This window comes from Schistocerca serialis, chromosome 3, assembly GCF_023864345.2.
Source record: "Schistocerca serialis cubense isolate TAMUIC-IGC-003099 chromosome 3, iqSchSeri2.2, whole genome shotgun sequence".
Taxonomy (NCBI): Eukaryota; Metazoa; Arthropoda; class Insecta; order Orthoptera; family Acrididae; genus Schistocerca; species Schistocerca serialis.
Window position 1 is genome coordinate 72,694,128 of NC_064640.1, and position 12,304 is coordinate 72,706,431.

A 12,304-nucleotide genomic window follows, 5' to 3' on the forward strand; every position below is an offset into this window, starting at 1 on the left:
AGTAAGTGAAGATTATTTGTATGTTGTCAGGCATTTGTAATGTTTAATAAAAAATTAGACTGAAATAAATAATTAGACTGAAACTTTCAGACACTGCAATAGTGGCAAAATGTTTTGTATAAGAAGTATACATCAAGTAATATATTTGAGTTGTCTGTTGAAGTATGTGTGTGTGGAAGTCTTATTTATTGTTAAGTAGCTCTCTGGAATGTATGTCAAACAGTTTTGCAAACATCAGATGTCAATACTTATATGGTTTCACTAGCTAACCCCAGGACAAGTAAGACACTTGAACTTTTACAAAGCAAACAGAAGATGTAAGGAAAACCTATAAATCTTGAAGGGAAAAGTGTAGAAGGAGATATGACTATCACACAAAAATTTGCACTGGACTGAGAACTAAGCATTAACTTACACAAATCAACTTTTCATGTGGTGTGATGGCAGCTTGTAACTCTGTGTTCCTAGTAATAATTCTGGATGCAATGTAACATTACAAATGAAAAAAATTGGTGCTCTGCCTTTCTAAAATATTGATAAAATGCAGAGTCCTTTTCCTTAAGCCTCTTTCACACCATGTAATGACATTTTTCGGACCCACACTTTTTTTTGCGTTATTTTGCGCCTCTGTCTTCCTTCTCCAACATATTGGGTTGGTGCATAAGTTCGTAGCGTTTTTCCATAAGTTTAGACAGATACATATAACACAGGTTTTAGTCATCAATAATATATTTTTCTTTTCTATTTACAGCAGTCTTCCAACGCTGTGGTAACTTTTCTGTTCCACGACTATAGAAATCACTTGGTTTTCAGATGGAGAACTAGGAACGATGATGAGATCGCATTTTCATCCAGAAAGTAAGTTCCTTGAATGTTGTTCGATAGAGAGCGGAAAAAGTGATAATCTGAGGGCGCAAGACAAGATTGATAAGGTGGGTATGGAACGACTTTCCATTTCAACTCTTGTATATTGTTTTTCGTCAGTCTAGCACAATATGTGCAGGCGTTATCGTGGAGTAGCATCACTTCAGCAGTCTTCTTGGCGTTGTTCTTGGACTGCATCTGCAGGACGTCTCAGTTGCTGACAATAAATGTCAGAAGTGATGACTACACCTCAAGGAAGCAATTTGTAGTACACCACACCTTCGCTGCTCCACCAGATGCACAATGTTATCTTTTGTGAATGCACACAGGTTTTTGTATGGGAAGCTGCTTCTTTGTCTGGGCTCAACCATTCCTTTCTTTTCCTCATTTTGCATAAAGATACAATTTCGTAAGATACAGGGTAGGAATGGTCGATGTTGTTTATGAGCCAATTGACGACCAGCAAACAGAGATGTAAATCTGGGCACCCACTGATTTTTGTGATTTTGGCTTAGAGTATGTTGTACCAAACATCCGATTTTTTAACCTTCCTTACTGCATGCAGATTGTTGCAAAATGGTGCAACGATCACAGTTCATCACATCTTCACACTCTCGAATACACTGACGTGTATCATTGTTTATTAATGCGTTTAAACGATCTTCATCAAACCCCCACAGGGCTTCCTGAATGTGGAGCATCACTAACGTCTAAATGGTCCTCCTTAAAACAAGAAAATCATTTTCTTGCTGCACTGTGTCCAATGGTATTATGCTGATACATGACGCAAATTTTTCTGGTTTCCTCCACTGTTGCCACCCTTCTACTGAACTCAAACAGAAGAATATGTCGTAGATGTCCCGATGTCTCTTCTTGGCACACTATTTCCTAGCGTCCACAGCTCCACTCACTGTCTCCACATGATTATATGTAAACTCAAACAGCAACAGTGAACTACAAATATAAAATGACAATCGAAATATAAACGCATGGCAACTGTAATACCAACATGCAAACAAAAACGAAACGAACTTACGAACCAACCTAGTACAACCACAGTCTAACATAACAGTCGCGACGCTCACTGCTGTAAAAATTGTTACCGTTTGACAGATAGAGCGACACTAGCGCCCAATGCGACGAGTAAGTTGAACGTCAGACGCGCCGTAAGCATAATGTTTGTTTTGCATCCATGTCCTGCTTAATTTATAAATATTTGAGTTATATTCTTGCCTCCAAGGGTTTGTGTAGTATCAGAAGGCATGTATGTTTCTAAAAATGATTCTAAAATAAGCGCAGGTATGGACAAAAACCATGAATCGACTGGCAAGCTACAGTACATTCATGAAGAAACACTTGTGACGTTGGATAAAATTGCAGCTTACCACGTTGATATCAAAAGAATATAAACACACAGATTCACACATAAGAAGCACAGACATGTTCCTCTACATGCAAAAGTGACAGACAGCTCATTTATCGTTCTGTAGGCCTACTGTGTTTGTCATTGTCGCCTGTTGCCACAAGTACGAACTCATCTTTATATTATTATACGTGGGACAAGCAACTGCCAAGAAATATGTTGAAAACATTATAATGAGCTGATTACATTGCATTTCAAGCAAAACCAAATATTTGAATAATTTTCAAACAATCTGTCAGTGAACAAAGTGCTAACAAAATAATGTCATCACACGAAGAAGGCAAGGAAAATTAAGTGACTAACAACAGAAATGAATGAAATACGTACCAAACATTACACTTTTGTAAGACACGAATAACTGCACTTAATCTAACCACTTTATCGTCAAAGCAGGTCTGTGTTGACGATTCACACGAATCTGGCACTGATACATGGAGAGTTGAACTGGCTGCTTCTGTGTCATAGGACTGTTTTACAGCTTTAGATGGATTGTCGAATCTTTGTGGCAGTTTCCTCTTCATCGTCAGTTGAGGTGGCTTATTTGGGATGTAAAATAGTGTGGGTACTGCAATCCACACGAGTATAATTTTGTCTGCGCTCATGAACTGGTTTTGTTCGAAATGTGGCGAACAAAACCTAATGTTATTATACAGGTAAACTGCGTCCTTTTTCAAAAGGTCTTCTCGTCTGCTATTAACTAGCCATTTTCTGCTCCTAAAACGTGTCATTAATCATTACACACATGTAGTTTGCAAGTGCATCCCGACGATACAGTTTAGTAACATGGTGGTGTATATCTCTCAGGCTCCTTAGGATACATAAAAAAAGACATCTGTGGTGTCTTCTAACTGTTTCTGCTACAATTTATTGTCCTACAAACGCCCCCACTTGTAAAAACCATTGTAGAAATCAAAATAGACAACCACTATTCGCGTTCACGATCGCGCTGAACTCACAGTTTAAGTTACTGGCGACTTGGGGCGCTGCTAGCAAATATGAACTCCAGCATCTACGAATATACGTTATCATGTTCTGTGTGTGCACTTCGTGCATAAAAACAGTTGAGACTCATATTTCAGAGACCGCAGTTTCTGTGAAAAAACAATTGAAATCATGTGATTTGGTTAGACTTGATGTGACAGCCAGTGTCAATACACCTGCCGTGGTGTGACAGTGCTGTGACAGTGCTGTGACAGCCAATGTGAAGTGGCCTTAATAAGAGTGTGGTTGGCTGCCAGGTCATTTGGAGGACTACAAGTTGATCAATCAATAATCTCGGTTTGTTATTAGGTAATTTAAAGTCTTCCATATTTGTTTTGGTTTCGTTCAAAATGGAAGCTGGTTTGATAGCATTGTATTCTTGATTACGACTTCATGTGTGTATTGCACTCTTTGAACTGCATTGTGAATATCCTGCTCATATTATGGTTGACTTTTCCTCTTATCTGTAATATTGTGAGAAGTAAATGATTGTTGATTTAAATCTGATTTAAGTATATTGCTCATATTCTACTTTATTTTGGTTTGCAACCATTTTTGTATTTTCTTGCATTTAATGGAGAACTTCATGTTAGCAGCTTTTGATATAAATCGTATTCAACTTTATTACATCTTGTCACGGAATATGTATGTTATTCTCCTTTTAATTGTGTTTCTTCTTGCCACTGAGTGCTAGTCACTTCACAGGGGTTTTACAGAATATTAATGTGGATGGAGATGAGCACGCTTTGAAGTCTTTGTGGCTAGAGCGTTCTTCTTTGCAAATGCTAGAAACGCAACAGAAGTTACAAAAATGTGTTCACACATTGTCGACAGGCGCTACAGACAAATATTTTAGCAGAAATCAATGTACTTGACTCGTCTTCCCACTCCAATGAAAATTTCGAAGTTCTCCATGAAATGCGAGAAAGTATCAAAAATGATGTGAACAAAAATAAACCGAAATATGAGCAGTATGCTGACACTGCATTTAAATCTAGCAGTTTACACATATTCATCAAATATAAATGAGTACTCAGAGCACATAACACTAAACCAGCTGTCGGCCGGAGTGGCCGAGCGGTTCTAGGCGCTACAGTCTGGAGCCGCGCGACCGCTACGGTCGCAGTTTCGAATCCTGCCTCGGGCATGGATGTGTGTGATGTCCTTAGGTTAGTTAGGATTAAGTAGTTCTAAGTCCCCTTGTGCTCAGAGCCATATTTTGAACTAAACCAGCTGCTGTTTTATATGAAACAAAACCAAATATGGAATCATTCACTCCACCCAGTATTATGGATGTGACCAACAATTAGGCATAATGCGACTAATATACTCTACACACAATGCATTTCAGAGGGTGCAATGCATGCAAGAAGTCGTAATCATGTACGCCAGAGTTTCCGAAACTTTTTCTTATAAAACAAGGACCATTATATACTATGTGATCAAAAGTATCCGGACACCTCGCTTAAAATGACTTAAAAGTTCGTGGTGCCCTTCATCTCTAATACTAGAATTCAGTATGGCGTTGGCCCACCCCTAGCCTTGATAACAGCTTCCACTGTCGCAGGCATACGTTCAATGAGGTGCTGGAAGGTTTCTTGGGGAATGGCAGTCCATTCTTCACGTAGTACTGCACTGAGGACAGGCATCAATGTCGATCGGTGAGGTCTGGCACGAGGTAGTCGTTCCAAAACATCCGAAATGTGTTCTATAGGGTTCAGGTTAGGACTCTGTGCAGGCCAGTCCATTACAGGGAAGTTATTGTCCTGTAACCACTCCGCCCCAGGCTGTGCATTATGAAAAGGTGCAATCACCATCCCTGAATTACTCTTCAATAGTGGGAAGTAAGAAGGTGCTTAAAACAGCAATGTAGGCCTGTGCTGTGATAGCGCCACACAAAAACCAAGGGGTGCAAGCCCTCTCCATGAAAAATACGACCACATCATAACACCACCGTCTCCGAATTTTACTGTTGGCACTACACACGCTGGCAGACGACGTTAACTGCGCATTCGCCATACCCACCCCCTGTCATCGGATCGTCACATTGTGTACCGTGATTCGTGTACCGTGATTCCACCCTGACGTAGATCCCCTAGTTTAAAAAATCCACTTTAGCCAAACCAAGATGGTGATGTTGTTGGCCATAACCCAAAATTTCTCATGCAAAATGCAGATCTCTCCCTTTTATACAAGTTATTTTCGAAGACAGAAGCACACACAAGTTTTCACATCGCTAAAGTATCTTTACTTGTTTTGACAATCCTGTAACAGTATGGCACAGGCTATATTTGCTCTAAGTATTCTCTCATCAGGTAAAAAAAAAATCTGTTCAAATCAGCTTAATATCATTTACGCCCTGCATCACAGGATTAGAATATTAAACTCATTTTTGGCTCATGGCGGAGTGCTAAGATCTACCTGTGTCACAGGATGCCTCCTCACTTTCGAACTCCCTTACAGAGACCAAATGCTTCGCCACATATGAAGTCTCTCAAGGTAACAGTACACAGAAGTTTCTAAATATCAGGTTTATACTAATATCACTTCATAAATTCGGTAACACATCTAATTTTATTACGATGGTCGTCTCTCCCTGTGTAGTTGGGAGATTGAAATTTTGTTAAAAAATATCGCTGCAACGAAAGAAACGCCTGATTACCACTCCCACTCCCGAATCATATCCACAGTACCCTAGCCATCGCTTCCACCTGCCAGCTGGCACGTCATCGATATCAAATTGATACACTGATTAAATAAATTGATCATGAGAGTCACTTTGCATGGTGATATTTTTTTAGCAGTCGGATTATACCAACGCCATCTAGGAACCTAGGTGGCGTTGATTATACTCGCCAGGTAGCTGCATTGGAAATCCCTGGACGGAAGACGATGTTCTTTTTGAGGAACACTATTGAGGACTGATGTTTGAAGCTGACTGCTGAAGGATTCTACTGCCGACAACATGCATTAAGCCTGAGGACCACCCTATTAAAGACAAGATCACAACGACTATGTTACTGTCACCCTGCATAGAAACAGTCTTGTTTCTACAGGCACACACAAGAGTTGCTGAAGATATCCATGTTAAAAACTATATATACTTTACAAATCGAGTTATGGTATTGCTTCCGAATAAAGGAGTCTTCCACACAAATACGGCGACATTGATTGTAGACAGTGATTACTGGGGGGTGTATTATAACACTGAAAGTGCGGGTGGACATCGCCAGCTGTGTGAGCTCTTAATAAAATCATCCTGCTTAACGAATTTAGACTGTGATGAGGCTAAGGAACGTGGTATTAAGCCGATATCTGCACTCCCTCATGCAACTGCTAGATGTTTCCCATCGTTAACAAATAGTATTTGTAATACATTCTATCTTAATGCCATGTAGACAGTGCAATAGAGGTTCTGCGATATATCCATGGGATTATGGGTAAGGGAGGATGATAGCTGATTGAGAATGATCACCTACAGACAGATGGTGGGCTATGTGAGGAATCACTTAAAAAATGCAATGCTAGATTGAATTCATAAGAAACTTACAAAATTCTGTGACCAGTACACCGGCTTTTCAAATCTATACTGTTACGCTTTCTGGTAGAAATTCTGTCAGCGATTTGGAATCAAGTCTTTCCATTCAACTACATGCTCGAGTTCGATCCTATGAAGATGTGTTCTAATGATTACAGCCACTGGTGAGTCAAATTTGTAGCACTCTCATATCTCAAAATGAGTCACGTTTTTCGATCCTATCTGCTAAGGACTCCATACACCAAAACTCCAATGTCGTTTTAGACAGTCTCTCCACATCCTGTAACTGTTCCTCAGTCTCTGCCTCGCCCTCCCCGCAACTTTGTCCATGTGCTCAATCCAATTTGAGTAGGAACTGAGTGGAAATCAGAGAGACCTATACCTGCCACTTCTGCATCCAATGGAGAAACAGGGTAAGCTGAGTTAATTCGACAGGACTGTGTTTTGACCACTCGGTCGATATGAGAACATGTTGCCATAGTTCCACCAACCATGTGCAATGTGTAAGGCCAGCGCCAGATGAAGCTTTCTCGTGCATCATAAGGTAGTGGAAAAGGCAGGATTAGCAGTTAAAGTGGTGTTTCTTATCGGGAAAATTGTGAAGGTCCCACATTATATGGGAACTAGAAGGACGATGATTTTGCTACTGCATTGCAGTGCGTTTTCAAACTGCGTATAGGTACTGCAGTCTGAGAGAGATCTGCATCCTTAAGGGTGCATTCATGCCTGCCACCCAAACATTTTCTCTATCCTCGTTATTTTGCACCATCAAACAGAAAAAAACTATGAACTATAAAACTTTGCTAATATCACCACCATACATTTTGTTTTTCTGCCAAGAGTTCGAAGTCTGAGTCAGGTGCTAAACTGACATTAACACATTTAGATCCAAGGCTCTCACAGAACGCGGGACATTACATGGTGTAAACTATGCTGCACCCACAACACACAGGATGGTTGAAATAAAAGGCAGAGGCAGTGTTGCTTATTGATTAAAATTTTGAGGACATCGCAACAAAACGAAACTGGAAGACTTTGCGGCATTGTGGAGTGTTCCTAATCAGTTGCCTGAAGGTGATGATCTCTATATTTAATCTCATTTTTCTGAGTGATGGGGTAGCAGACGTGTACGTGTATTCAGAGAGACCAAGAGCATTTATTCCTTATATTGCAAATATGTACGCTATCACTATTTCTGTGTTGGCCATCTTGGGAAGGTGTGGTTCCCATCAAGCCTCTCTCCATCTCAAACAAGTGGTGTCAGTCAATCATTAGGCGGTAATCGAGAGTGTACCAGTGGGTGGACATGATGAAAAAGGCACTATTGATATGAGACAATGTACAGTAATAAGGACCACAGCTGATAGTGCAATCAATCTTATCAACAAGTCTTTCCATAATTTCTATGGTGACCAATGACACTGCAGCATGCTTCCCAATTTCTGTATCATCACTCACCACCCCTCCACTACTTTGCGTATACATTATACTACACTGAAGCGCCAAAGAAACTGGTATAGGCATGTGTATTCAAATACAGAGATATGTAAACAGGCATAATACAGTGCTGCAAAGCCTATATAAGACAAAAAGCATCTTACAGAGTTGTTAGATTGGTTGCTGCTGCTGCAAAGGCAGGTTATCAAGATTTAAGTGAGCTTGAACATGATGTTATAGTCGGTGCACGAGCGATTGGTCACAGCATCTCTGGGGTAGGGATGACGTGGGGATTTTCCCATACGATCATTTCACAAGTGTACTGTGAATATCAGGAATCCAGTAAAATATCGAATCTCTGACATCACTGTGGCCGGAAAAAGATCCTGCAAGAGTGGAACTAATGACAACTGAAGACAATCGTTCAACGTGACAGACGTGCAACCCTTTTACAGATTGCTATATATATATATCAATGCTGGACCGTGAACAAGTGTCAGCGTTCGAACCGTTCAACGAAACATCATCAGTATGGGCTTTTGGAGCTGAAAGCCCACTTGTGTACCCTTGGTGACTGCACAACACAAAGCTTTACACCCCGCCTGGGCCCGCCAACACTGACATAGGACTGTTGATGACTGGAATCATGTTGCCTGGTCGAACAAGTCTTGTTTCAAATTGTATCGAGCAGATGGATGTGTCCGTGTATGGACACAACCCCATGAATCCATGAACCCTGCTTGTCAGCAGGGGACTGTTGAAGCTGATGGAGGCCCTGTAATGGTTTGGTGTGTGTGCAGTTGGAGTGATATTGGACTCCTGATATGTCTAGGTACTACTCTGACTGGTGACATGTAAGTAAGCATTCTATCTCATCACATGTATCCATTCATGTTCGTTGTGCATTCCAAAGGGCTTGGGCAATTCCAGCAGGACCATGTGACACCTCACACAGCCAGAATTGCTACGTAGTCGCTCCAGGAACAGTTTTCATAGTTTAAACACTTTTGCTAGCCGCCAAACTCTCCAGGCATGAACATTATTGAGCAATGGAATGGCTTGCAATGTGCTGTTCAGAAGAGATCTCCACCCCCTCATACTCTTACGGATTTATAGACAGCCCTGCAGGATTCATTGTGTATCAGTTTCTTTGGCTCTTCATTGTAGATTACGAATGTAGTGCAGTACATCCACTCATGGTTAATTCTCGAACATATACAACAACGTGTACCAGATAGTGTCCTATACTGAAGCAGTTACAGTATCTTCATATTTCTAGCACTTTGATCATAAAACGAAACTTCCTGGCAGATTAAAACTGTGTGCCCGACCGAGACTCGAACTCGGTACCTTTACCTTTCGCGGGCAAGTGCTCTACCAACTGAGCTACCGAAGCCCACGAAAGGCAAAGGTCCCGAGTTCGAGTCTCGATCGGGCACACAGTTTTAATCTGCCAGGAAGTTTCATATCAGTGCACACTCTGCTGCAGAGTGAAAATATCATTCTGGAGACTTTGATCATAGTACATAATTTACGATTACGACTGCCCATTTTTCCGTATGAGGATGGGACTCACAGAGTGTTTAAGCATTCATAGGATAATGTTGGAGATTGAAAGTTCTCCCCCCATTGTCTTTGACCATTCCTCCGTGCAATATTGTCACCAATTTAATTTGCAACTGACCATAAGTATGAGGGTAATATACCCACTAGTTCTTGTGAAGGAACACAGTGATCTAAGTCCATAACAGCAATTCATCAAAGACTGTTCTGCACCAACCTCACTCACCACATCCATCCATGTGCACAAGATCTCTCCAGATGCGCATATGTCGAGGAGGTTAGCATGTATAGTAGACATTAGAGTGTTGTGATGATATAACAGATGTTTAAGAAGAAATGGGTGGTTTACACATTATGGAGCTTGACACAGACAGAGTTTCAAGCATTTTACGTAAGTCAACTGTGCTACCAATTCTAAAGTATTGTTCTAGTGTCTGGGGTCAGTACCAAGAAGGCATCAGCAAGAGATAAATGATCATAGAACATAAACGTTTGTCTCCTAAGGCTTCACAGCTCTGCACTTAAACATGCTATAATGATAAGGGCATGTGAATTCCGAAATATTAGTCATCCAGAGTGCAACGCTATTAAATCTCTAATGTAGAACATATGTGTCCAACATCTGACATACATCCTCGCTGCAAGACCTGCGCATTCTGTGCATTGTGAGGAAATGAGCTCGAGGGTCAGGTGTTCAACAAATGGACAGATGATGACAACCATCAGAACGTTCTTCCTGACAAACCTAGACAGTGCCGTGATGTCTCATGGCAGGATGGGCTGGTCTGTGCGGCTGCCACCATGTGAAATGCATTATAGGATGTTTTGACGGGACGAGACATGACGTGATGTGACATGACAGCCAGCGTGAATCGGCTGTTATAGGAACTCTTCATGGAAGTGAATTGCAAATTTGGTTACAGTTCTCCGAATGTTATCTATTAAAAGTGCAAAGTGATGGAGCATATCTATGGAAACTTTTGTTTAAGGAAGAAACATCGTTTACAAACCACAAAGCAAGTCAATTTCACAATATGCACTAATCGTCAGTTGAAAATCCACTTTGATTAGAAGTAATGTATAAAACAATGCTCTTGGCCTATCAGCATTTAATGAAAGACATCACACAGCAGATGGGGCTGGCTGTATGCACTAATGCCAAGTTAGCAACCGGTTAAGCTCTGTTCTCAAGAAATGCATTGTACGAACCTGGAAAAACGCCTAACCGGAGAATAAGCTTAGGATAACTTAAAAAAAGGGCAGATGGTTTTGTGGTTGTGGGGCGGCGAGTGGAATAATTGTTAAAAGTTCCTTTTATTTATTTAATGCTGTTGTTTGCCGTTCTCAACACTGGCTCTCTGACTACAATATTGGCAACCAGAAAGTGATTAGCAAAACGTGAAGCCTGTAATTAGAATTCCTAGTGCCCACTTCATCTGAGAAATACATTTATAGCTATGGCTTATAGCTCTGAGGAATTAGGAGATTGTCTGGGATTCATAATCAAAAACCATTCTCCCTAAAAAGTTCACTATAGTCTGAAAGTCACAGACCAAAAAGAAATCAACACAATCCTACTACCAGAGCAGTTCAGAGTCTAATGCGCTGATGCAACTATAACTGTTCAAATTAAATGTTTAAATGAATGCTCGCCATAATTCGATGATAATGTTCATCAAACGCCACGCTAATAATGGTAGAATGTCTGTCCTGCGGCGGCACGTGAAAATACGACATACGCAAACTAAAGATAGATCATTAACGTCATCCCAAAATTAACACTTCACTCGAAAACGGTTTCATGGTTACATGTATCCCGAGTAACTTATTACTGCATCCGAGGCTGTTTATATCAAGGATACCGACGCGACGCCGCTCCCGGCACAGGTGGTGCGCTAATCAGCGACTGGAGAGAACTGGGGCCTTCCTTTCTCGCGCAGCGTTCTTACATATAAAGCCGCGGTGCGGACGGCTAAGGGAAGGCCTTATCAAATCTGCCCTCCCGACTAGCCGCTGGGCTAGTAATGCACCACTTTAAGTTATCGAATAAATCATTGCTTCCTTTGCTGATGGCCGATGAAGCTTCAAATTTAATTGTGCAATCATCACACAATTAAGTAATCATAATAAAAGTCTGACTTGGCTAAGTCAAATATTTTGGGCGAGATAATTAATTTAATTACACTACACGCAGTAGACGAGCTCTGAACTTGCCCTTTGGAGATACGCTATCACTATAGTTTTATAGTTATTCAGTTGAAACTTCTCACATCTTTATGATTATAGCGGATCTCCCTTCTACTTAAATTTAAACATCCTAGCTTTATTTATTCGCCTACTTAATCTATCTTGCTTCCTTAATTTTTAAGATTAAAACCAGAAAATCATGAATTTCAACTAAAATTTTAATTTGTGAGATCCAGAATACTGTTTCTACTAAATTATTATGCAAAAGGAATCTAAATATAAATTTTTAAGTTTCTAGCTCTTTTCTGTTG